Source organism: Mirounga angustirostris, unplaced genomic scaffold (assembly GCF_029215605.1).
Source record: "Mirounga angustirostris isolate CCGP_5_RB_7025 unplaced genomic scaffold, mMirAng1.0.hap1 SCAF_6, whole genome shotgun sequence".
Taxonomy (NCBI): Eukaryota; Metazoa; Chordata; class Mammalia; order Carnivora; family Phocidae; genus Mirounga; species Mirounga angustirostris.
The window spans coordinates 20865057-20892008 of record NW_026991714.1 but is presented as its reverse complement, the minus strand read 5'-3'; the positions used below and the strand labels follow the sequence as shown (position 1 = coordinate 20892008).

The 26952-nt window shown below is 39.5% G+C and overlaps 1 long non-coding RNA gene across 3 annotated transcripts in view; it reads left to right on the top strand.

Moving 5' to 3' along the window:
* The window catches only part of LOC135364703 (uncharacterized), a 203755-nt gene that overhangs the window by 9829 nt on the left and 166974 nt on the right, over positions 1–26952 (top strand). For 2 of the 3 annotated variants that reach the window (XR_010412197.1, XR_010412195.1), the window contains exon 2: positions 329–483. This is a non-coding gene — a long non-coding RNA (uncharacterized LOC135364703). Of the gene's footprint in view, positions 1–129; positions 246–328; positions 484–26952 lie in introns of those variants that run through there. The other variant, XR_010412196.1, reaches the window with a different exon arrangement.

Genomic DNA, 26952 nt, shown 5'->3' with positions numbered 1-26952 from the left:
AATTTTCTTGTTTCTAGGATGAGGAGCCTCATGTTTTCATTTTGCACCGGGCCCTGAAAATTGTGTGACCAGTCCTGATTATTACGTTTTAATCATCTTAACCTCAAACTCCAATCTCATGTTCAACTCAGAGTGTTCCCGCCGCCTCCCCCTGCCCCCTCCCAAGCTTGCTTCTCCAGTGTTGGGATGGAGAAGGGCAAGAGTATCTGGTGGACATGCTGGGACAGCCCCATGTCAGTGACTTGGTGAGGTTTTTGTCTGCTTTCTGTTTCATGCAGTAGTCCCCCCTTATCCACTGTTTCGCTCATCTGTGGTTTCCATTACCCAGGGTCAACTGCGATCCAGAAGCAGGTGATCCTCCTTCTGACATCTGGTCAGAAGGTCAAGAGCAGCCTAACACTATGTCACAGCACCTACATCATTCACCTCACTTCATCTCATCACATGGGCAGTTGATCATCTCACACCATCCCAAGAAGAAGGGTGAGTAGAGTACCGAAGATATTTTGAGAGAGAGAGAGAGCATATTCACTTAACTTTTATTACAGCGTATTGTTATAATTGTTCTTTTTTATTATTAGTTGCTGTTGTTAATCTCTTCCTGTGCCTAATTTATAAATTAAAATTTACCATATATATGTATGTACAGGAAAAAACATAGTATATAGTGGGTTTGGTACTATCTGCAGTTTTAGGCATCCACTGGGGGTCTTGGAACATATTCCCCATGGATAAGGGGAAACTACTTGTAATTGCTTTTGCAATTTGCCCACTTGGGGTGGGAAGGCAGAGGCCCCTTCCCAACCTGCTGATAAGGGACCCAATCCCAAGGAGCTTTTCTAGGTAATAATAGTCTCTTTCAGGACCTGGCTGCCACATTTGTTGATGTCTAGATGCTAGTTACATGAAACATTCATCTGAAACAGGCAGCACTCTGTTGACCAACCAAGGCCGGACTCTATCCTCTGTGGTCCTAACTCTGGAGCCTAAAGGCATAGGTAACCAGTATCTCGTGTACCTCTAGGAGAGTACTTGGCTCCTCTCTGCCATATTAGTTCTCCCCTGTGCTTTAATAGCTCTGGGGCAGACTGGCCATTCTGGTGTCTCAGAGGACATCCAACTGGGATGGGAACAAAGTACCATTGTCACCAACTCTTGGTTTCACAAAAACTTCAAAAACAAGTCTTTTGAATTTAGAGCACAGTTTTTGAGACAGAAACCAATCAAAAAGGATGTTAATGGAAGAGGATGGCCTCTCCTTACAAACACCAAATTCCTATTTCCCTCCCCACCCCCCAAACAGCCCTGCTTCGGGGTCTTAGAGTTCCCTCTTATATCTCTTGTGAGTAAAGGCTGCCAAACCAGATCATCCTGTCTTGTACCTGGGGCCAGAGCAGGGGGCTACTTGTAAGAACTGAGCCCTCTGAACTTAAATTTACTATCTCTGCTTTCAACAAAACATTAACTTCTCTTCAATCCCTGCAATCATTTGGTAATCTCCCAGGGCAGGAAAAGATCTTAATTAGCAGATCTCACAAAATCCTGTTATCCACATTAAAACTTATCATTTTGCAGGCCCAGCAATGAATATACATGTCAACATCATTAATAAATATTTACTTAGTATCCTGTAACATGCATAACATTTAGGGAGATTCTGTATAGGGTATAGTCCTTATCCTCAAGGACTTTTAAATCAGTTGGAGAGAAGGGACATAAAGATAAAGATATCAGGAACAGTGCATGAGAATATATGCTGAGAGGATGGTATAGACAACAAGAGCTGTATGAAGTGGGAGAGCAGAGAGATTTCTGTGGCAAGGAGTGTTGGGATGACGTAGAGCATGGAGGACATAGAACACATCAGGTGAAGTGTGCTCAGGATTAGAGAAGCTGTAATAAGGAGGAAGTGCTTTTCAGAGAGGGGGAAGAAATAGATAAAAGAGTGGAGTTCAGATTGTCCATGATGTTGAGGAATATTCCACACTGTACAGAATCTTTGTCCCCCTTTTCTTTTAAGAACTCCCAGCCCCTTGCCACAGGTTTCGTCTTGCCCTGGGAGCCATTCCTGCTGTAAATGATGGGCAGAGACAGTGATTGCAATTATTCACTTTAGACAGCTATGATGATGCTGGACTCTTCAGCCCAGCCTTTGGCATTCCTTCAAGTGTGCAACAAAGAAGGGCGATTTGTGTTCATCACCAGCATCCACAGCCTTTTGCAGACATGGGGATGCTCAGACACACAGACCCAAAGGTCAACCTTACTTCTTGGATATAGTGCAATCCAGCTATAGTGCAGACCAGCCTGAAGGGTCAGGCGGAACCGCCTCCTCAACAGGTAGTAGCCTAAAATGAGTAACTCCAATCACTGTGTCCATGCTGATCATCTACAGCAGGAATCCAGATACTTGGTCAGGAAATAAAATCATTTCTTCAAGCCCAGACTCTCTGTCTTAGGTTGGGCTCCCTAGAGGCAGAGTTTGAGCCAAGGACTGGGATTCCTGTGATCTGTTGAGGGTTAGCTCTTCAGAGAAGAAACCTCTCAGAGATTGAGTAAGCAGGGCAGAAGAGGGATGGAGCTGGGTAAAAATGGGATCCAAGGTGAAGTCTGGCCCTGACCCCATCCAGGGATACAGTGGGGTGGTGGGGCTGGGTTGTGGAGCATGAAGTTGCACTGGAGAGTGGTCCTTCCTGGAGGTAAGGGGGCTATTTTTTTTTTTTTTTTTGTAGTTTTTGTTAGATGGGGGCTGCAGGCTCTGTAGGAGGAGAGAACAGATCAAGCTCCCAGGTTTGACTCTGCTCAGCAGAGGGCTTGGAGGAGGGGAGGCAGTGGGAGCCATTGGGATCCAGCCTTCTTAGCAGCGGGTAATGGATGAATAAGCCCAGCAAAGTAGATCTGAGCAGAACTGGCAGGCATACCACAGCATCTACTACAATATCCGTATAGGGACTTATTATTCTGATGCATTTCAATGTCACTCTACATCCTATTCTACCTCCCTGAACTCAGATTTTCTCCCAAGGCCCACCTACCACAAGAAACCAGGGCCCATCACAAAGCCTTTTATTGGTAGAGACACAAAGACAAGGCCAAAGCTTTGGTATTTCTTTTTCTTTCCTTCCTGGTGGCTTTTTCTAAGCTGGTCAGGATGTCCCAACACCATTATCTGTAACCCCAGCAAGGCAATTATGGTTCTTTAGTACAAAACAGCCCCAGGGGTCAGGAATTAGGGCAGGGTGTGTGTAAGGTTTCCTCTTTTCCAGTTATACAAGGAAGGAACATTGACTTTGAAGTTGCAATATCTGTGATTTATGGTATTTTGAAAATTGATTCATATTGAATCATTTTTATATTATCAGAACTGTATACTTCCTCATTAAGTGGAAAAACAAACCAGAGACAAATCTGCTTTAGACTCTCAGATTCTCTTACTGTAATTGAACCATGAAGCTTTTAAATTTAAGTGTAAAAAGAAATGGAATGGTACCGTTTTAAATTCTTATCAATTCTGATGAGGATGAAGGAAGTGGTAGCTTTTGTAGAGTGGGTGGAAATAAAATGGGGAGAGAGAATGTCAGGAATGAATTTTTCCAGATAAAGAAAAAAATAGCATCATATTAAAAAAATTTTCATCAAAACATTTTGCTCAAAATTGACTTGAATTTTCTGGTGTAATCCACTTTTAAAATTTTATACACAGACTTAGAAAATGGGGACCATAGGATGCAAATAGTTCATCACCTGTTTCGTTTATACAAATATATTTTTTTCTAAAACACATTTTTTAAATGGATAGTCTTCCATTTTATGAAATAGCCACAGTGTGTTTAATTAGTCCTCTACTGAACATTTTATTTCCAAGGCAGTGATTTTTTTTTAGTGACTTTAGTTGATGGAATAAACTTTTACTTTTTAATTTTAGTTTTTTAAAATTCCAGTATAGTTGGGGCACTTGGGTGGCTCAGTCGTTAAGCGTCTGCCTTCTGCTCAGGTCATGATCCCAGGGTCCTGGGATCAAGCCCCGCGTCAGACTCCCTGCTCGGTGGGAAGCCTGCTTCTCCCTCTCCCACTCCCCCTGCTTGTGTTCCTGCTCTCGCTGTCTCTCTCTCTGTCAAATAAATAAAATCTTAAAAAAAAAAAATTAACAAAAAAATTCCAGTATAGTTAATGTACAGTGTTAGACTAGTTTCAGGTGTACAATATAGTGATTCAGCAATTCTATACATAATTCAGTGCTCATCATGGTAAGTGTACTTTTAATCCCCTTCACCTATTCTGCCCATCCCCTCACCTACCTCCCCTCTGGTAACCACTATTTTGTTCTTTATAGTTAAGAGTCTTTTTTTGTTTGTCTCTTTTTTTTCTTTTTTCATCTTCTTTGTTTCTTAAATTCTACATATGAGTGAAATCATATGGTATTTGTCTTTCTCTGACTGACTTATTTCTCTTAGCATTATACCCTCTAGATCCATCCATGTTGTTGCAAATGGCAAGAGTTCGTTCTTCTTTACGGATGAGTAATATTCCAGTGTGTGTGTGTGTGTGTGTGTGTGTGTGTGTGTACCACCTCTTCTTTATCCATTCATCTATTGATGGGCACTTGGGCTGCTTCCATAATTTGGCTATTGTAAATAATGCTGTTATAAACATTGATCTTGAATTAGTGTTTTCCTATTCTTTGGGTAAATACCCAGTAGTGGAATTACTAGACCATAGGGTAGTTCTATTTTTAATTTTTTGAGGAACCTCCATACTGTTTTCCACAGTGGCTGCACCAGTTTGCATTCCCCTCATGAGAATTCCTTTTTCTGCACCTCCTCGCCAACACTTGTTTCTTGTGTTTTCTATTTTAGCCATTCCGACAGGTGTGAGGTGATATCTCATTGTGGTTTTGATTTGCATTTCCCTGATGATGAGTGATGTTGAGCATCTTTTCACATGTCTGTTTGCCATCTGTGTGTCTTCTTTGGAGAAATGTCTATTCATGTCTATTCATTTTATATTATCAGAACTGTATACTTCCTCATTAAGTGGAAAAGCAAACCAGAGACAAATCTGCTTTAGACTCTCAGATTCTCTTACTGTAATCGAACCATGAAACTTTTAAATTTAAGTGTAAAAAGAAAGGCAGGGCAGTGACATTTTGACTTAAATTATGCACAGTGCCAAACAAAGTATCATGAATAAATAGGCTGGATTCATATTGTTTGGTTACAAGATTTCCTTTGTCAGTGAATGAAATTGGTAAAAGTACATTTGCATTTCAGAACAACAAATTTACTAAGTTGTTATGTTCTTGATGAAATGCCTCGAGTGATGGAGACCCATGTTATTTAAAAGTACAGTTTTGTTTTAAAATTATCCAACAAACATGTGCTTCCACAAGCAGAATTTTCCATTCCAAGACTTCTGAGGCAAAGGAAATTGGCATAATCCTTATTACTATAGTAAAATTAAAATAATGCCACATTAAGTCATTATACTAAGCAGTTAGTGATTCCCAGAAAATGATTTTTCATTAGAAAAAACCAACAAATGACATTTAATCAGTAGCTTTTTTGGTAAGTCATTCATTGCTAAGAAAATTTGAGAAATACCACTTGGTTTGAAAGTCAGTACAAATACCACCAGCATTCAGGCCCTCGGATATTCTAGGATCTGAGATGTGCCCCCTGCTCTGGTATTCCATTGGCGTGTCTTACAAGTTCTTGCTTATAGATTGAGTAGCGTGCCCCTGAACAATCTCTATGGTCCCTTCTGTTCTAAGAACAGAAAGAGGCATACTACATAGGTAGGCCTGCTGCCAAGGGTATTGCATTCTTATGATCTTGAACTTTTCAGAACACCTACACACATGCATGTGCACATGCATGCACACAAACACACACACACAATTTAAAATAAAATATCAAAGACTTTGATTCCAAACTCAGCTATGGTATACCAGTTCATCTTCGTGTGCACTAGTTTCTACATCTGTAAAATAAGGGGTTAAACTAGACCAGATAGAGATTCATAGACTTTTAGTACTGGAAGTTACTCTGTGGAATCAATGCAATCCCTGCACTTTTCAAATAAGAAACTGTACACTAGATTTGTCCAGTGGGGACCCAGAGTAAGGGCCACAGCTCAAGTTCATTTATTTTTTTTTAAATTTTTATTTTCTTTAGAGAGGGGGGAGGAGCACAGGGAGAAGGAGAATCTGAAGCAGGTTCCACACCCAGTGCTGAGCTTAAGAGTCAGAGGCTTAACTGGCTGAGCCACCCAGGTGCTCTGCTCAAGTTCATTTAATACTCAAATCATGTGTGCTTTTACCTGACACTCTCTACAGCTATTTTGCTCTAAAACTTATGAATTTATGATCAGCTAAGCTAGGGTTTACACTATGAACTAGAATCCCGCAAATCTGTCACGTGTTTATGGTTGCTCACAATTGGCAATCAGTTACCCAGTTTTGAGTGCTCTTTGGACAGGAGAAGATTGTTTTGGTCTTTATCCTGGCAGAATAAATATAAACCATCATCTATCTTTCTTGAGTTCTATGTGCTTGCTCTCAGACTCAATCCTGTGGCTAAAAGCAAGGCCAAAAATAGTAACACAGAAAAATAGACACAAAGAAGTGGTAACAAGGGGGGTAAGCAAATGATGGTAGAGCAGCCTATGCTGTTTATTAGATTCAAATCTTAAAATAGGAACAGAGATAATCCTGTGGACACAGTCTTACTTTGAAATAAAATATATTATTTCAAACATCAGCCAGCCTTGGGGCTAATGTTAATTCAGCTCTGCAACAGGTTACTTTGTAGATGACATAGTGTATCAACAGATGTGCCACAACTGTGACCCATGTTAGGATAGTAGTTGCTCCTTTTCTGAAGGCTAAGGCTCCTTCGAGTCTTAACTTGTAGATGGTGGTAGAGCCTTCCTCAGAGGCTGCCAGGTGGGAGGCCAGGGAGGATTCTCTGATCCCAGTCATTTTCTCTGATGTAGCTGTTGTCAGGTGGATTAGGTGTTACTATCAGCCAGAAGCAACAGTACAACGTAGAAAGTCGGAGTGGGGACGTGAGAAATAGCAGACAGCTGAGAACTAGAGGTTGTTTGGTCATGCAGAAATTCACTCAGAGTTCTGTCCCAAGCCAGGGGGTGGAGCTTTCTTTTCTGTTTCTTCATCACTGACCGGGCATTTCTAGCAGAGTTCCTGGACAAGTTTATTCAAGGGCTGAGAAAGTAGGATTACCCCACTCCCATGTACTGATGAAGCTGGCATGTGACTTTTCCTCCAGTTCACTCAAGGATGGGAAGGGTCACTGGAGCTACCAGAAAATTCTTGGAGGAAGTGGACCACCTCTCAGCTCCTTATATCATGATGCTGTGGCAACACGCCACAGAGGAGGGGTCAGTAAACTTTCCATAAAGAGCCAGATAGTGTTTTTGCCTTTGCAGGCCATACAGTCTCTGCTGAAACTATACAGCTCTACTGTTGTTAGCCAAAAGCAGCCCCAGACAACAAATAAATGACACAGTGTGGCTGGGTTCCAACGACATTTAGTTTACAACGGGGGGGGGGGGGGGGATGAATTTGTAGTTTGCTGATCCCTGCCAGAGAACACAGACCCATTTCACATCTGCTGTGCATGTAGGTGGTGCTCTTTCCTCCTACTCCGATAGAAATCTTGGGATGGTCTTAAATGCCTTTTTCTTTTTTATTTTTCCGATGTAATCATTCATCAGTATTATTGATTTACCTTCTTAATCTCTTTTTTTGTCATCTCCTCCAAGGCCTTTTTGATCAACCTAGCGAAAGCATGTTCAACCCTTTTATTTCCATCTCATCACACTGTGTATTTCCAGAAGAACTCAGGTTACAGCCTGAAATTACCTAATTTATTTGTTTACTTGTTTATTATTTATCTCCCATACTGAAATGGAAACTCCTGGGGACTTTGTCTCTCTTCTTTCCTGCTGTAGAGCGGTGCCTGGCATAAGGCAGGCTCAGGAAATACTTATTAAAAGAGAAAGGACCTGAGCCAGTCCCCCTGCCTTTAATTTCCCACATTATTCATTTCATCTTTCACATGAAATCTAGAGTTATTGAATCAGTCAAGGCCTTATAGAAAGAAGATGGCATGCTTAAAAATAGGATAAAAAAGAAGGGCTAAACAGAAGGGCTGTTTATAAAAATGTGTGCACATGAGGGAAATGAAGAGGAGCAGTGGGGCTGTTAACTGTCCACAGGTCTGAAGTGACAAATTAGGGAAGTGTTACAAAAGCCTGAAAAAAGGGTCCTATAGAGAGACCTACTGTCTTAGCTTGGGCTGCCATAACAAAATAGACTGGGTGGCTTAAACAAGAGAAATTTATTTTCTCACAGTTCTAGAGGCTGGAAAGTCTCAGATCAAGGTGTCACCCAATTTTGTTTCTGGTAAAATCTCTCTTCCTGGCTTGCAGATGGCCTCCTTCTTACTGTGTCCTCACATGGAAAGGGGAGAGAGAGATAGAGGGAGAGAGACAGAGTGCTCACGAGAGAGCAGGTTCTCTGACATTTCTTTTTATAAGAACGCTAATCCTATTGATCAGGACTCTACCCTTATGACAGCATTTAACCTTAATTACTTCCTTACTCCAGATACAGTAGGAGCTTCAACATACAAGTTTGGGCAGTGGGGACACATTTCAGTCTATAACACTCATCATGGCAGGAATTGTGTCCTTTGGTCATGAGAGGCAACCAGCCAGAGACAGCTCCCACGATGGGAGCAGAAGACTACATGCCCTCATCTCACTCTCATTCCTTTGTCAAATCTCCTGCTAGGACTGCAAGAACTGAACTGCAGCCTAGAAGGCAAAGGAGACAAAAGATATACCCATTGGGAAGAGCCTCTTGGATCTGCAGTAGTAAACACGACATCTGGTACCATCATTCCTTTGGCCCCTTAGCATCCATTTCTTTTTGTGGGAAAAGTTTGTGTCTGTATCACAGGGAACACACAATCTCATCAGCTACTGAATCATCATGGGATGATGTCAATTCAGTCATACTTGTGTCCAGAACTAAAACACTAGTAATTACTGGGTTTCTTCATATAAGGCAGCAGGGGAGAAAAGGCAAAAGAAATAAAAAGGAACACGAACAGGAGTTGATACAGTCCCTACATCTGGACATGGACGCAGCATAGATTGGTAATCAGAGCTTCCTTCTTCTGTCACACGTATTTTCACGTTCTCCTTTCTCTCTGCTGGTACTGTGGCTGGACAGAAGTTCTCTCTTGATAAGATTATCTAAACTTCATTCTTCTAAGATCCTCAAATGGATAAACAAATCAATCCTAGGCTTTTATTTTGAGGTTTGTTTCCTGGAGTAATTTTTGGTACTATTAACATATGTAGCAGGAAACATATGGCAACTCAAATGAGCGCATTCAAGGAGAACTTAATAAAGGGTATGGTGAGGTATGGGCAAGACCCAAGCTGTAGTTTTGGCATTCCCTGAGCCACTAGCGGGAGGGATTCTTTAGGTCTAGGCTTGAGAGGGAGAGATTCTTTCCTGTAATCAAGAATGAGAGGGTCTTGTGGAGAACACATTCTCAGAGGAACTCTTTCTTGTCTTGGGTGGAGAGGCAGAGCCATCCTGAAGTGACCCTGCAGGAGGGAAGAGGAGGGAAGTACTCTTACTGCACTCTCCTCTCTTTGATACTATTGGGGCTCCTCACTGGTCAAAACCACATGGAAGTGAGAAACCAAGAAAACCTGTTGATGTGGTCCAAACATAGTGGCCTCTTGGGGCAGAGAAATAGGTAGAGGAAGGTGAGAGGGGACCCTGAAGGGCAAATAAAAGATCTCTGGCATCATTATATTCTTGAAACGCAAGCCAAGTGATTCTTAAGATCTCACCTTTGATGGCTTCCGATTGTCTACAACACAAAATCCAAAGGATTTTGATACCTAAATCTTCCCCCAGTCTCTCCTCATCACAGTTGCCCTACCTTGGCTTTCCTATCTTTCCCAATCCATGCTACTCTTTGCACCATGTACTTTGTATTTGCTCTCCTTTGTACTCACACTCAAAGGCACTTCTCCATCTGTTTTTAAAATTCAGTTTAAAATTCTGTCCTTCTGGGAAGCTGTCAAGTATACATCCATCTGTAGTTCCTTCTCTTCTCCCACTGTACTTATTCCAGATGTATTATACTTTTCATGAATGTAACTTACTGTATTTACGATTTGCATTCCTTACTCCAAATACAGTAAGGGCATCAACAGACAAACTGCTTTGACTATGTCCTTTCGTTCTCATAGGAATCCAGCAATATGACTATTTGTATTCCTCTTGATAAAAATAAGAATCTGAGTGCCAGAGAGATCTATCCATAAACATCTTACCCAATGATGAAGTTAGCATAACTAATGGTGGAACATTTGGATGCGGTGAGCCTCTTGATGTGATGAAACGTGAGGTACAGATCATCTCCCACGGATTCTTGCCAAAATGTGTAGATGGAGATGTAGCAGCTATAACAACCACCAAATAAAATGTGTAATCTTTGATGGGATCCTTGTTTGCTCAAAGTCATAAAGCATGCAGCAGCTGAGTCACAAGTCAAGCTTATCTTTGCCCGAGATTGTAGAGATGTGGTCCGTGTCCCAGCCATATCCCGTATGCTCTTGGCACTTACTGTTCTCATCTCTACCAGATCTTCTGTGTCAAAGGCTTCTGCTTCAAGCACCTGAGACTCTCTGCCTGAGGGCTTTTTTTTTTTGGCCCATGCCTGGGGCAGTCCAGAAGGGGTTTGAGAGTTAATGGCCCTGGGAGTAGCCCCTAGCAAATAAAGGAGAAAGTTTGAAGACTAAATGTTTCAGCTTCCTCTTCTGGGTAAAAAACTCTGATAACAGGTCTCCACCATTTCCCAGAGCTGGCCAGTGGAATTTATTCCCCATTTACAGAATTCGTCTTCTCTTTAACGCACGCTATATGGACTCCTTCCCTCCCCATCTCATTTCCCCACTGCACCAGCAGAGCTTCCTGGAATCACTTTCCAAATTACACCACTAACACTCAACATTCTTTTTCCTGGGATCTGTTTCTGGAGGAACCCAGCTTAAAACGGGTGTCGAGACTTGCTCTTTCCATTAGACAACAGGGCCACCTTCATTCATAGCATTGGATTTGCAGGGATTGGGTTTTGCAGCCATGCAAACCTAGACCTTCCCCCTGGCTTTTCCACTCGCGCATTGCTTGACGTTAGGCCAGTCAACCCTTTGAGTCTTAGCATTCTCATTGGTGAAATGGATTAATAATAGAGTCCCTCTATTGACACCCTTCCAGCTTATGAACTTTCATAGGCATAATGACTCTCGTTACTCTTGGTTCTGTTTCTGGCACCTCTGCAAGTTCATAAAATAGGTCAAGCTAGGTAAGAACAGAAGTAACTCACGACAAGACATCAGGGATGGCTTGAATAAAGTCATTTTGTGCTTTTGCCTCTAGAACATGATGCACTGGTGAGTCAAGGAGTTTCTGAGCCTCTGGGGGTAGAGATAGTGTGAGGATGACACATAATCGTGTGAAGAACACAGCCTCCTGCCTGACAAAGGAGGTGCCCAGTAAATAAGAGCCTTTGTGGTTACAAGTCTGTCCCTAGATTTTAGGTTCTTAGGTGGCAGGAACAGTGCTTTCTTCATCCCTAATCTTTCCTTGTAGTAGTTGTGCAAAAATGAATAAGGCAAATTTTATTTTATTTTATTTTTTTTGAAGATTTTTTATTTATTCATTTGAGAGACAGAGAATGAGAAAGAGCATGAGAGGGAGGAGGGTCAGAGGGAGAAGCAGACTCCCTGCTGAGCAGGGACCCCGATGCGGGACTCGATCCCGGGACTCCAGGATCATGACCTGAGCCAAAGGCAGTCGCTTAACCAACTGAGCCACCCAGGCGCCCGTGAATAAGGCAAATTTTATACTCTGCAACTTTCTTTTCATAATATATTTGCATTATTCATGATATGTCACACAAATCAAGTAACCAGCAGCACATTGTACTGGGAGCCCACTTACCAAATGTAATCGTATTCATTTTTCACAATGTCCTTGTAGCAAACTGTCCTCTTTCATTTCTCTCATTATCACATCATTGGGATTGTTTTAATTCATCCAGTCCTTTCCATACTGTCATTCATGGGAGTTTTCCTTTACTGATTCTAGCCTTTGGATCTCATCTTTTTTTTTTTTTTTTTAAGATTTTATTTCTTTATTTGGGGGAGAGAGAGAGAGTGAGCGTGAGCAGGGGGGAGGGTCAGAGGCAGAGGGAGAAGCAGGCTTCCCACTGAGCAAGGAACGCAACGTGGGGCTCAATCCCAGGACCCTGAGATCATGACCTGAGCCACAGATGCTTAACCGACTGAGCCACCTAGGCGCCCCTGGATCTCATCTTTAAACAATCAACTTGGTCTTCTTTGTCTTCCTTAACCCACTGAGACGATTTCTGGAGTTTGAAATGTTTTTGTTTTGTTTTGTTTTGTTTTTTTTAAAGATTTTATTTATTTATTTGACAGAGAGAGAGACAGTGAGAGACGGAACACAAACAGGGAGAGTGGGAGAGGGAGAAGCAGGCTCCCCATGGAGGAAGGAGCCTGATGCAGGGCTCGATCCCAGGACCCTGGGATCATGACCTGAGCTGAAGGCAGACGCTTAACGACTGAGCCACCCAGGCGCCCCTTTGTTTTTTTTTTTTTTTGCTTTGCATATTACTGATTTCATCAAGTTTTCAACTCCAGTAAACAGTAGGTATAACGACTAATAACATGTACATACTAATAACGTATTAAAACTATAATTTAATAATATTACCTAACGACTGTCAACTATTTAGCATTTCTTATTCTTTTCTTCAACAAATTTTGATTGTCAGGTCTCTTTTCTTATTCTTAAACTGGCTCATTTTATTATTTTGCTCCTTTCATCAGGTTAATTAACTGTATAAATACAATGCTCTCTTACTTTGTGGCTTTACATCTAGACCGGTGATGTCCAATAGAAATTTCTATGATAATGGGAATGTTCTATATCTGGGTTCTCCAATATGGTGGCACTAGTCACACATGGCTGATCTCCACTTGAAATGGAGCTAAGGTGTCTGTGGAATTGAAATTCTGAATTGATTTACTTTTAATTTAGATAGTCACATATGACTACATTGGATAAAATAGATCTAGATTTTTAAAAAATCTACATGACAGAAATATTTTTCACATTTGTCCCTTTTATTTTTTCTTCAGAAACTTATATAATCTGGCCTAGACAGTTGTGAACAAAAAATTATTGGTACCTACAAAAAAATATGTTCCAAAATTATTAATGTCTACTATACTGTAAAATACTTGAAAAGTTAAGGAAAGAAATGTGGTTGATGAAATTATCTTTGTTATCCTGATTAACATACTAATAATTGGCTTGACCACTCAGTAATCTGCTACTGTGCATAAAGTAGGGGCAAAATGTAATGCCACTCACAAGAATAATTTTTAGATGAGGAGAATTTTACACAGAAGCCAATGAGTTATTCAACTTGCCCCTACATGTATGTAATTGTAAAATAGGTTAAATCTTTGCATTATTTCTTACCTCTTTTTCCTTCCTCCTCTTGGAGTCTCCTTTCCAGTAAGGTGTCTGATGCTATCATTTTTCTCCAGCTGATCCTTTGCTGTGTCCCCTCCTACCCCTGCCACTGTAGAACATTACTGGGTGCACCCCTCTAGTCAACTCATTTACATTCAAATGTTAATGACTGGTAACATTCTCTCCCCACAGAAAACTTACACTGTGGAGGAATATGGCATTGTGGTTCAGAGGGCAGGCTTTTGAGTGTGGTGGTTCTGGGGTTTTCATCTTAGTTCAGTGACCTTCAGTTTTATAGCTCAGTGACCTTGGTTTGAGCAAGTCACTTTGCCTCTGTAGGTCCGTGATTCCTCAGCTATAATATGAGAATAAAAATAGTACCTACTCCATGGGGTTAATGTGAATATTAAATAAAATACCATATGCAAAGTGCTTAGCCTAGTGCGGTAATTATTGAATAAGTGTTATTGTTACAAATTAACTTAATTTTTAGGCAAAAGTTACTTATATACTCTCAAATGAATCTCTAATGATAAAATTGCAGCAGTAAGTAAACAGCTTGGGGAAAGATTCCAAATACTTAATATATATATTTGTTGAATGAATGAATTGATGAGGAATTCATAGCCTCATGTAACCAACAAATGACTTGTTATCAACGTGTTCCAGGCTAGCTGCTGAGTCAACAGAGACAGCATTCAGAATGCCAGGTTTAACTAAATTTGGCTTTGTCGTCTCAAAGAGATTTGCTATTCAAAACGAGCATAAAAGTGTCAATGACGTGTCATTTGGCAGGGTGGGACTTTAATTTTCTACTTTATGTTATGCCTTGTTTGAATTTTTTATAAAACTGGATTATTTTTAGGAAAAAAAGAAATTATATATAGTTATGTTAATAAAAGAGCCACAAAGTAGCATCAAGTGCCTTGAATTAGTATCACAGTATTTATGTGAAGTTTCATGATATAATTCCTGATTGAAGAAAATTTATAGTATTTAGCAGTTTTGCCTAAAAAATCCAATAGGTTTTTTTAGCACTTGTATTTCCTTTATGGTCAGCAATGTAAAAAAAGTAAAGATTCATGTGAAACTGATATAACAGGCTCTCAGACACACAAACAGAGACACACACACACACTTTTATAGAAGACTGATACAGGATATCCTTATTAAAATGAGATAACATACTTACTGAACTTCATGGTGATCAAAACTTTGAGGTCACTGTGTATTCCTAATATAGCTGTATTTTTCTCAGAGAAAGAAGAATGAAGAAAAAAAAAAGACTATCTTTCCTCAAAGCCAGTAGCTATTGCATATTTTTTTCCAAGTCCATGTGGAGGATAGTGGTAAAGAATTTCATAATTTCCTTTAAGAACTGACATTTGTATTTAGAAATGTTTTGCACTTAGTGGGATATGATATATATATAGATGAATCAATTTAATAAACATGCTACGGCTCCTATTTTTCTAGCTACAGCTCCTAGATGAAACCTAACAACAAAAAATAGGGAAGCTGATAACTTTTTTATTATATGCTTAAATCAAAGGAATCATTCATTACTGATTCGGATACATTTGCAAAACCTACGTGTATGTCCCCCTGGTGAAGTCCTGTGAGACATGACCTCTGTGTATTGCTAAATTGTACAAAACTTCTAAATAAAACATTACTATCTCTAATTCGCTTGCCAAAATAATGAATCATAGTAGGTTGCTGTCAGTAAGCTAGCAGCCAGTGACGTGTGTTCTTTTTGCTTTTCTGTAACGTTAGAGCGGGTGGCTGGAATCTTTATCATCAAAACCAAACTGCTGGGAGCATTCTGATCCCTAGGACAGTTCCTGCCTCACACTGCTGATCTTAAACAGGCTGTGATGGGCACTTATCACTGACTCAGCTACAATTGGTCAAAATCTTGAATAGCGCATATATACTCCCCCGTTTCTCTCCTTCCTTCAACTTTTACTATAACCCCACTTCCTTTCTCTGGCATGTCAGTGTGGAGCTGGCAGGAGGATTAACCGGAAAGTTGGCAAATATAATATAATAAATAAAGAATGTTCAAACTTTGAGACAAATCACCTCTACTGGAGGAGCAATTTTTTATTTGTACAATGAGGGTGTTAATACTTACAGAACATGTGAGCACTGAACTTAAAGCATTTAAAAATACTATTGAAAATTGTAAACTAGCACATATTCACTGTAGAATTCTTTCAATTACAAAAAAGTAGAAAAAATAAAATGAAAGTAATGCGTTATTCAAGTACCTAGAGAATACCACATTTTTTCTTTTTTTTAAATGAAAAATACTTAGATAATTTTGTATCCTGATTTTTTTCATTTTATCTTATAGTAGGTCGCTTATCCTAAGTCACTAAATAACAAAGTTCATTTTCAAACTGCCAGGTTCATGTGCCATTGCTCTTCCTCAACCTTCAATTCTGAGACTATAAAAGACTAATGTATTACTAAGGAAACTTGAAGAAGCTATTTCCTCAGCAATTTTGTGCGTGATAGTGTGATTCCTTCATGCCTGAACTGACCATCTAGTTTGTTGAACTGAGATGGACTTTCTCTTTTCAAGTTAATATCAGATTGAAAAGTGCAGTACTTACCATCAAATAATGGTGAATACAGGCTAACACTGGAAAAAATATATTCACATTTAAGTGGAGAAACATCTTCAAATTTTATTTTACACTCCATAAGCACTTCTCCAAGCAGTGCAGGAAGCATGGGTTTTGTCAACCACAGCTCTTAGAGAAGCTGGGGCTATTTTGTGGGAACTTTGCAACAGATGAAAGAACTTTTTTTGGTGTGTGAGCTATTATTAGCAAGACTAGGAAAGTAGAAAATTAGCAGAATGGTCATATATAAGCTATTCGGATTTGCGTTTGGAATAAGACATCTGGGGGATTCTGAAGTCAATCAGGGCAGAAGGATAGAGTAGTTCTATACAATTTACATGAATGCCAAGGAATTTCTTTTACCTACTACTATGATAAAAGAAGCAAAGTGATGGTCTGCGAAAAGACAAACGGTTTTGGTTATGCCTGGTGATATAAACATAAATGTCCCTAAAGAGACACTTGGCCCTCTGGAGTCCCAATGCTGTACAGTTGTCTGGGATCCCACTTTTCACCAGCAGTAGAGCATTTCCTTGCAGCCGATATTTAAACTTGGCACCTGTTGGGGAATACCCCTGGCATGGCCTCAGAATCAATGGTACAGCTGTTAATTTCCACAACTTGCTTTAGTTACTAGGAGGCTGCTGCCAGACTGGGGAGGCAGAGTGCCATATGGACAAAGGAAGTATCAGAACACAGAGAATTACTTGAATATTTCAGAGAGATCTGGAATAACAGGTCGTGGCACAATTTATTTCTTCAATTTGGGCCTATAAGCAGGACCACAGGAAAACAGCATGAAATGAAACATTGATCATGTATTCAGTCTATCAGCTGAGCTCCCAGTATATGACAGTCTTTCCATTTTGTGGGGATTGTGGTGAACAAGATAGATGAGGTCCTTGCTCTCCCAGTTTAGGAGTATACTAAACAATATAATCAAACTTCCTTATTTTTTGTTGCTATTTTAAATCTAGAAGCTGTAAGCGGAAAAATATAAACCTTGAATGTTCATATAGCATATTCTAGCAGAGGATGAAGACGGTAAATGTATCGGTAAGCAAATAAGAAAAATGTTGGAACATGAGAAGTGTAATATAGAAAAATTAAAACAGAACTATAAATAATAGGAAGTCACTGGGTGGTTGTTTCACACTGGTGAGTGGTGGCATAAGTCAGGGAAAGCCCTAAGGAGATGGCATTGAAACTGAGATCCTGATGACTAGAAGGATAGAACCACATAGAGATGAGGGAGGGGAATGAGGGTTAATACAGGCAGAAGCAGCAATTAATGACAAGGCCCTAAGCTTGCTGTGGTTGAGGAACAGAAATTGGACAACGAGTAATGGGGGATGGTATGAAATGAGCTCTAGGGGCAGGCAGGTGTCAGATTGCCAAGGGTTTTTTGTAGACCAAGGTAAGGAGTTTGGGTTCTCTTCTAAATGGTACTGGATGCCTTTAAATGGGGGGAGTACTATGACGGGCCTAATGAATTCCAAGGGCACAATTTACTCAATGTGTGACTTGGGGTGAGTTTTATTCATGTGCTCAATACTAACTGGGGGCTTGCCAGGCCTGGTGCTTGATTCTGGGGCTACCCAGTTCCATCAGATACAGTCTTTACCCTGAATGAGTTCCCAGTCTTGTGGGTGGCTTCATTTTTTTGAACCTTTTTTCTACTCTGGAAAGGGGGAATAATAATCTTCAAATTGTTTAGGGGATTAAACATGATTTATAATAAAGATCTTAATAAAGGGTCTGAAACATTATAGCTGCTTCATAGGTGGTAGCTATTATTTTTATTATTGTTATTCATTTCCACTAGGTTATATAAAAGCTTTTTTAGAGGAGATAAAATATAAAAATATAATTATTTAGTATTTCACATGAATTTCTTACTAAAGAATGGGATCAAGTGACATATAAGTTCTTTGGAAAAGGCCTGAGACAAGGATGTATGTAACTGGCCACGTGAGAGAAGGTAAGAACACTATTTGCATGAGTTTCGTAGATTATTAGTAAACACATCACTGTGGGTATATGTGTGTGTGTGTGTGTGTGTATATCTATTCCATTAACATGCCTTTGTACTGTTTTTGAAAATCTGTTGCTCACGTATGTGCGGGTCTAGTTCTTTTCCAATAATCTATAACATGTCCTTTCACCAATGCAACACTGTCTTGATTACTGTAGTTTCTATAGTAAGTCTCGAAATCAGGTAGTATCGGTTCTCCAACTTTGTCCTTTTTTTTTTTTTAAGATTTTATTTATTTATTTGAGAGAGAGAGAGAGAGAGCACAAGATGGGGGAGGGTCAGAGGGAGAAGCAGACTCCCCGCCGAGCAGGGAGCCCGATGAGGAACTCGATCCTGGGACTCCAGGATCATGACCTGAGCCGAAGGCAGTCACTTAACCAACTGAGCCATCCAGGTGCCCTAATTTTGTCCTCTTTTTACAAAGTATTTTGGCTATTCTAAAGTTTTTGCCTTTCCTCATAAATTTTATAATCAATTTGTTGTTTTCCATAAAAAAAAATTCCTATTGGGATTTTTATTGGGATTGCACTGAATGTATGGAGTTTGGAGAGATCTGATTTTTAATTTTAAAAGCACAGAATTCTCCAATTCATGACACAGTATATCTCTCCATTTATTTAGGTCTTTAACTCTAAGAGAGGAAAGGGGAAGAAAGAACATTTGCTCTGAACTAGGCCTTTGCCTAACTTAGGTACTGTTGTAATATATTAAAAAGCAGAACCTTGTGACCAGTTTTTTTTGTTAAGTGTTTTATGTAATCTCTAGTGCTCCTAAACATAGGTTTTTTTTTTTTTTTTTGCATTCTTTTAAACATTTTTGGATAAAAAAGTACAGTTGTAAATTTTTAATGAAATAAGTTAACATTGAATCATTGCATACCGTTTTTGACAATTCCAAAAAAAAAAAGACCGCTTCTACCCATTATCTCAGGTAATCTAGAGTTGACTAAATTAACTAATAGCAGTCCTGGGCTTATGAATGATTTACTTTCAAAATAAAGTCATGTATGTTGAACTTTGTTCATAGTAAGTGAAATGTCAATTAAAACTTCTGAGGTTAAGTTTTCATCTATCAGATTGGCAAAGATCAGAAAGTTCGGTAATAATGTATTAACCTTTTTTCAGTTGTTCTCCTCTCTGTGGGGTGAAGAGTCCCTGGGCCACAGGGTCGTGCCTATCCAGGTCTGCCCCCTGTTCTAGATCATATTCCAAGGACCTACGATCCTAGGGCATTCTCAAGATAGCATATTACAGTGAAAGAGGTTTAAGCATCAGAAAATGTTGGAAAGCACTTGCTGGAGTGATCTGTAGGATCTCTGTCAGTTCCGTGGCTCTGAGTCAAGGATGCATGGACCAGTTGCTCAGTAGGAAAGTCCCACTGACTTTTAAAATTATGCAAGTTCTCTGAGTCTCTAAGAAAGTGTAGGTCCAAAAATGAATGTCACTCTTTCTTAGTTCAAACACAGCTATCTACAGAAGACATAGAAATGTTAGGCTTATCTTGGTCCAAACCCATCTGCTGTGGAACATCTTGCTGCTTTAAGAAGTTCCAGTGGCATTGTCACCAGGCTGTGAAATGTACCCAGTGATCATGGCACTGTTGCTGGGCAGTCTGACAAGGAACACACTAATCAGGGAGCATGGAATTATCAGTACCTCACCTGCTTTTAAGATAATGGGCTCTTGGCAAATCATTTTAGAATAGTGCCTGGGAATCAATCGATAGTTTTAATAGTTTTTGATGGACTGTTGATTGAGTTGAGTGATAATGGGGAAATTTAAGATATATTCTTTAATGGAATGCAGGTGTCTTCAAGGATGGCATGCATAAAAATCTCTGGGGCAAGATGACCCCATTTACAAGATATTTGGTTTTGGTAAAGTGATCTATGAAGAATATGTAAGAGACTACAACTAGATTTTTCTTTTTGACTCTCATTACCTGGATGACTTAATTGAAGTAATAAACCAAAAATCAGAGTCTTTTTCATTCTATAAACTATCATCTGATGAATGGGTCCACGCAGAGACCCTACTCCCAGTCTATTACTTTGCTCAGAACAATGGAGAGGAATAAAACAACCCTGAATTCACATAATTTTCACACAGTTTATAGAATAAAAAATACATCCAAAGGAAAGAGTCATATTTTATAATAGTTACTTAAATAAACAGTGAAAAGTCTCCTTCATTCTCAAAAACAATCAAGCAAAAAAAATAGACAATCTCTACTTAAAATATGAGCCAGATTGTTTTCCCAGCAATGAAGACCCAATTAAAACAGCTTGGAAGAGATTAGAAGTGGATCGATTGTTGAATGGCATTGGACACCCCTCACTCCCCCACCATTTTTGTGCCTACCTGTCATATAACATTTTCACAGACCAAAAATTGCTGCTTTAAAACTCTGTTACTCTAGGGACACCTGGATGGCTCAGTTGGTTAAGCGTCTGCGTTCAGCTCAGGTCATGATCTCAGGGTCCTGGGATCGAGACCCACGTTGGGCTCCCTCCTCAGTGGGGAGTCTGCTTCTCCCTCTCCCTCTGCCCTTTCCCCCTGCTTATGCTCTCTCTCTCTCTCAAATAAATAAATAAATAAATAAGATCTCTAAAACACACACACACACAAAAAACCAAAAAAATAAAACTCTATAACTCTTATGTACTACCGAATGCTGACAAAGTGCACCGGATCTGGCAGGTATTATATTGCAGTAAATTTCATCAAAGCTCCCAGACTAAGGGCTATTCCTAATGTTTTTGGACAACCTGAGCTTTTTCTCAACTTCCATGGGGACCCAGAGACTCCACCTTTCCTGGCTCCCTTCTGCCATCCTGGATAATAGCATCTGTTAACCTGACTGATGAATACTGAGTGTTAGAAATCAAGAATAATAGCTGACTTCTAGAGGCAGTTGAAGTTAATGTCAAGGAAGCATATACACATATTAAACCAGAAAATCAAAACAAACTTACATCTCAAATCATAATAACAGAAGAAAATAATTCCACTTTTCAAAAAGTAAGGTGAGGCTTGTATGGATTTCTGTGCATTTTGATGTGCAATTATTGTCCAAATCTTTAGTGATTAATGATGACATCATATAGCGATTATTCTAGTGTAGAACTTGGGTGAAAATTTGGATCCTAGTGATAGAATATCTGTGGCTCTCTCATATTTCCCACAATGTTTTTTTCTTCCTTCCTCCTTCTCTCTTCTTATTTTCTTTACTTCCATTTCTCTTTCATTTTGTTCTTTGTCTTTCTTATTCCTTTCTCCAGTGACAAAACTTTAGATCTCTCAGTTGTACTCAAGATTAAAATTCTTTTGAACCTTCTTATATATTTTTTCTTTTATAGACAGTACAAGCCAGAGCCTTTCAGTATTCACCACAAAAACTTCCTTCTACATTCTGGGTTCGTGAGACCAGAGTTCGATCATACTGGTGGTAGTTAGTGACTGTGAGGTACGAGCCACTGGAAACAGAATATTTGGCTTCAGACTTATATTTATCAATCCTATGGCTACCTCTGATAGATTATTTTTTTTCTTATTAAGCAATATTAATGACTTATTTTTAGTTTTGTGAAGATTTTACCTTTTTTTTTTTTTTAAATAGGCTTCACACCAAATGTGGGGGTTGAACTCATGACCCTAAGATCAAGACCTGAGCGGAGATCGAGAGTCAGATACTTAACCAATTGAGCCACCCAGGCATCTGGACGATTTTACTTCTTCTTCTCCTTTTTTTTTAACCCCATCCTCCCAACCCCCTCCCCTCCAGCAACCCTCAGTTTGTTTCCTAGGGTTAAGAGTCTCAGGCGCCTGGGTGGCTCAGTCGGTTAAGCTTCTGCCTTCAGCTCAGGTCATGATCCCAGGGTCCTGGGGCTCGATCTCAGGACCCTGGGATCATGACCTGAAACGAAGGCAGACGCTCAACAACTGAGCCACCCAGGCGCCCTCAAGATTCCTTTTATCAGTATTCCAATTAGCACCAGCAAATCTTTTGTTTATGTAGTTTTTTTTTTTTTTTTTTGTATGGTTGTTGGTATATCAGCTCATTTTGAAGCTATTCATTTTGCTGTTATTATAGGTATTGAGGATTTTTTGTTTTCAGGATGTTGAGCAAGATGCCACAATGAGGTTTTGCTAAATTACAGTTTGTACAATTAATGAACCCTTTATTTCTGCTCAAGATTATAGAGAGTTTAACTTTGTGTTCTTTTCTAAATTGATAACAGCTTGTTTTAAAAATCTATTTTTAGATTGGATGTGTTTGAAATGCTTTAGGAAATAATGCAAGTGGCCAGTGGTTTTTGTTTTGGCATGTTTTTATTTTATAATGCATGCTTTGTGACCTAGCAGATATATGGCAGATTTCAATTTATCAGACATAATACTTCCAACTTTTAACCCCTGGAAAGGAGAATGAACAGAAAGCCTGATTAATTATTGGTATCGTGATCCTTTGGCCATGTTTGCTGAATGATTTACACTGGTGTTTTATTAGATCCCACTGAACAAAGCCTCACTCACTGTGGGTGTTCAATAAAAACAGTCATGGGGTTAGAACTTACAATCTCAAAGAAAATATGGTACAATCCACAAAAGAAATTTCTAATTTAATGTCTCCAAGATTTTTCTGCCCAAATCGTCTTTCCTTCTAGCTGCTTTGATCATATTTATTCTCTTTCAGAAACATGGCTTATCTGTTTTTGTGCCAAACTTGAATTATCCCTTTTAGTGTTCAACATCCTTTGCTCATTTATCCATGTCCATATAATTTTTCTGTTTCTCATTTTGTAGTATTTTCACCTCAAACAAACCTTCCATGTTCTTCACAGAGAATCAGCCTAGTGAGGTGATTCATGAAAAGACGCTCTATTCCACTATGTTCTCCAGGGACAGTCCACAAGGTTGTTTTAAAAATAGATTATGTTTCTGCATGGAGCACTGGGTGTTATGCACAAACAATGAATCATGGAACACTACATCTAAAACTAATGATGTAATGTATGGGGATTAACATAACAATAAAAAAAATAGATTATGTTTCTTGAAAGGAAATACATTTAGAATTTTTGTTTTTGCCTACTTTGGCCAGTCTAGACATTGACCCTTTCAAATAGACATTTAAATAACAAGTGCAGCACATGGGAAGGAAAACAGAACATTCAAGGGGTTTTTTTGCACATTAATCACTCACGAATGTTTGAGTATTGAGAAGTCAGTTAATTAACTGAACACGCTTAAGAAATTAAAAAAAAATAGCTGTAGTCAAATGCTACATTCTATTAGGCGTTAGAGGTAGAGAGCAGAATGAACAGAATCCCTGCTGTCAAGGACTGACAGTCTCATGGAAGAGGCAGACTAATGGATAAGTGACACACTCTATCTTACGATGGCATCACAGGGTGGCCTGTGGAATATATCCCCACGAAGCTTTATGAAGAGATGATAACTGGAACTGAACCTTGGAAGATGAGCATCATTAAGAGGAAAAAAAGTTGGATATCAAAAGAGCATTCCAGACAGGGAATAGCATGAGTGAGAACAGGGGACCTTAAAATACTGTGACCCATTTGTGAATTATATGTATCTCAATGTGATTGAGTGAGAAGAGTGAAAAAGAGTGACAAATAATGCTGTAAAAAGAGGCAGGAATCAAGTCAGGGATACCTTGGGAATCATGGTCAAGGATGCTTGGGGTGATTTCAATGCCAGGTTTTCGAATATGGGAAATCATACTATTTGTTCCTGAATGAGAGAGCTTGCTTCCTCTCTCTCCCTTCCATGTGAGGACACAGCAAGAAGACAGCTGTTTGCAAGCCAGAAAGATGGGCCTCATTGGAATGGAATTGGCTGGCACCTTAATCCTGGACTTCCCAGCATCCAGAACTGTGAGAAATAAATGTCTGTTGTTTAAGCCATCCAGTGTAATGTATTTTACTAGAGCAGCCTGAGCAGACTAGGACAGTTCCTCATTTCTCTCAGTGATACCATATTCCTAGGAAGGCATGCTAGACATCTGGGAATCATCTTCAACTCCTCCTGGTTCTGCCTCCATGTCCATGAATTTCTTAGGTTCTCTTTTCTGGTATTCCTGCACTGTTCAGTACCATGGTTCCTTGTCATTTGTTGTCTGGACTATTTCAATAATCTAATTGGTTTCATTTTTATCTACAAACTCTCAAAAGACCTACAGAAGAGGAAGCACCGATGCACAGTGAAGTATTCTTCTTCAAAAATTTTCAGTGGCTCTCCACTGTCTGAAGAATAATATTTAAAATCCTCGGCACAGAATTTAGAGCCCCCTCCCACCCCCGCCCATGGTATGGCCTCAGTCATCTTTCCAGGGTCATCTCCCAATACACCCAGCCATGTGCTTTTTGTTGTGGCCACTTGGAATTTAATTCATTAGGAGCTTCCACGTTGGTGAACATATCGATATGCTGGAGGGTGATGTGCCCTGATTCAATGAGGAGAAGGCACAGAAGCTTTTCATTTGGAACCCTTCCAGAACTCTCCCTAAAAGTCTCTTCATTTGGTTGGTCCTCCATATCCTTCATAATGAAACTGTGATAGTAAATATTGCACTTTCCTGAAGTCTGTCAGCCATTGTACTGAATTATCAAACCTGAGGGGGTCATGAGTCCCCAGATTTGTAGCCAGTTAATCAGGAATTCGAATAGCCTGGGGACCCTGGAGCTGTGACTGGCATCTGAAGTGGGAGCCATCTTGTGGAGGACCGAGTCCTTAATGTGAGGGGTGGTCAGTACCAGAAATGAATTGCAGTACACTGTTTGGGGTGGAAACGAAATAATGTCACAGAATGAAAGCCATTTTGGTGATAGCAACAGTTTAGTCATTTTCAGGGGGAAGTTTTTGGGATGACCTAAAACAAAATGAGATCAGCACTGCTTTAGAAAAAAGTTCCTACCAAAGAAGAGGATTTGCTACAGTCTCAATGTTTAAAGTATCAATTTCTATACCTCTCATTTTTCATCATAGTGTTCAGGAAAATTATTCTGTTAGCAGTCAAGATGGCTGAATCCCCAGAATTATATTTCTGGCTTGTTTTTACATTTAGGATTTTTTTTCCCCTCCTGGATATAAACAGTCTGCTTTATTGTTGCAGAAAGGGAAATCAGGTGGAAATCGGAGACAAGACTTCCATCCTTTTTGCCCAGCAGAGAGGGAAGAACTCAGTGATCACATGGTCCTGCTTACACTAAGCATATCTGGGAACCATCTAGATATTCACATGAGAACATATAACTCCTCTCTTCCTCATTTCTTTTTGGATATTATAGCTTGGCATTTGTCATCCAGATAGGCCTTTTCTTTCTTCTCCTTGTGGTAAAGTTTGATAGCATCTGATTTTATGCTGCCTTTTTGACAGTCGTCCTTTCCATCCTCCTTTCACTTGATCACCCTACTTCCCTACTTTTGGTTTCAGCTTTGCTTTCATAGCCCCTGGGTACTATCCTGACCTTCTGAGGCTCCTGCTTTCCACATGGTGAAGCCATCACGCCCACTGCCATATGCATAACAGTTCGCTTTCCTAGCTCACTTCCCTAGCGTAGCTTTTTTGGGGAGAGGGGAGGTGAAAAGCAAAGTTCTGAGAAATGTCAGACCAGGGATGCCTGGGTGGCTGTCGGTTAAGCATCTGCGGCTCAGGTCATGATCCCAGCATCCTGGATCAAGTCCTGCACTGGGCTCCCTGCTCAGTGGGGAGCCTGCTTCTCCCTCTCCCTGTGCTACTCCCCCTGCTTGTGCTTTCTCTCTCTCTCTGATAAATACATAAATAAATGAATAAATAAATAAATAAATAAAATCTTATTTCCAAATAAATAAATAAAATCTTTTATACAGATATGTGTAAAATCTGATCTTACACATCAGACCAATCCAGCCAACTTAATTCTTTCTCCCGAAGGGTTCTTAACACAATGTCCTCTCTTTTATTCTTATTTTGTTACCCAAGGAAAGAAAATTTACTTAGCTCCTTTTTTTTTAACCCAATATTTCGCTCATCAATTAATATTTATTGAGTTTCTTTCTGCTGGAGGAGTAGTTTTATTCTTTACAAATAATAAATTGTCAAATCTTTGTGCCCTAAAGACAAAAAAAAAAAAAAATACATGAGTCAAATACATTTCACCAGATCTGCTTGAAGGATCACATTTCTTTTTAGAGGTCCATTTATTTTTTCATTTAGTGTGTTTTTCTCTGGTATATATGATTAGCTAACAGCAAAAGGTGAAGTTTTATTGAACAGAATTGCTCACCCAGTTGAGATAAATGAACTTCGGTTTGAGGGTATTCTAGTACCATTTATTTATATTTGACTAGATCTTGCCAGTTACTGAAGAGCATTCATGTACTATTTAGTGTGAAAAAACGATACACAGACTCTGTTCATCACATGTTTGTTTACATTATAATTCTGTTTTATTGTGTGTAATGAATCTGTGTATATGAAAATAATTTTATGAGTTCAAACTCAAAGCATTTGTTGACTCTTTAATACACATTTTCAAGTTAATCTTGTTTGGTGCTTTCTGTCCTTGGTTCTGTTCTTGTCCCCTTGACTGTGGTACCTCATCCCCACCTTCTGTTTTTTCCCCTTCTTCATATTCCTGTGAAGAGGGGATCAATGTCAACAGTGAT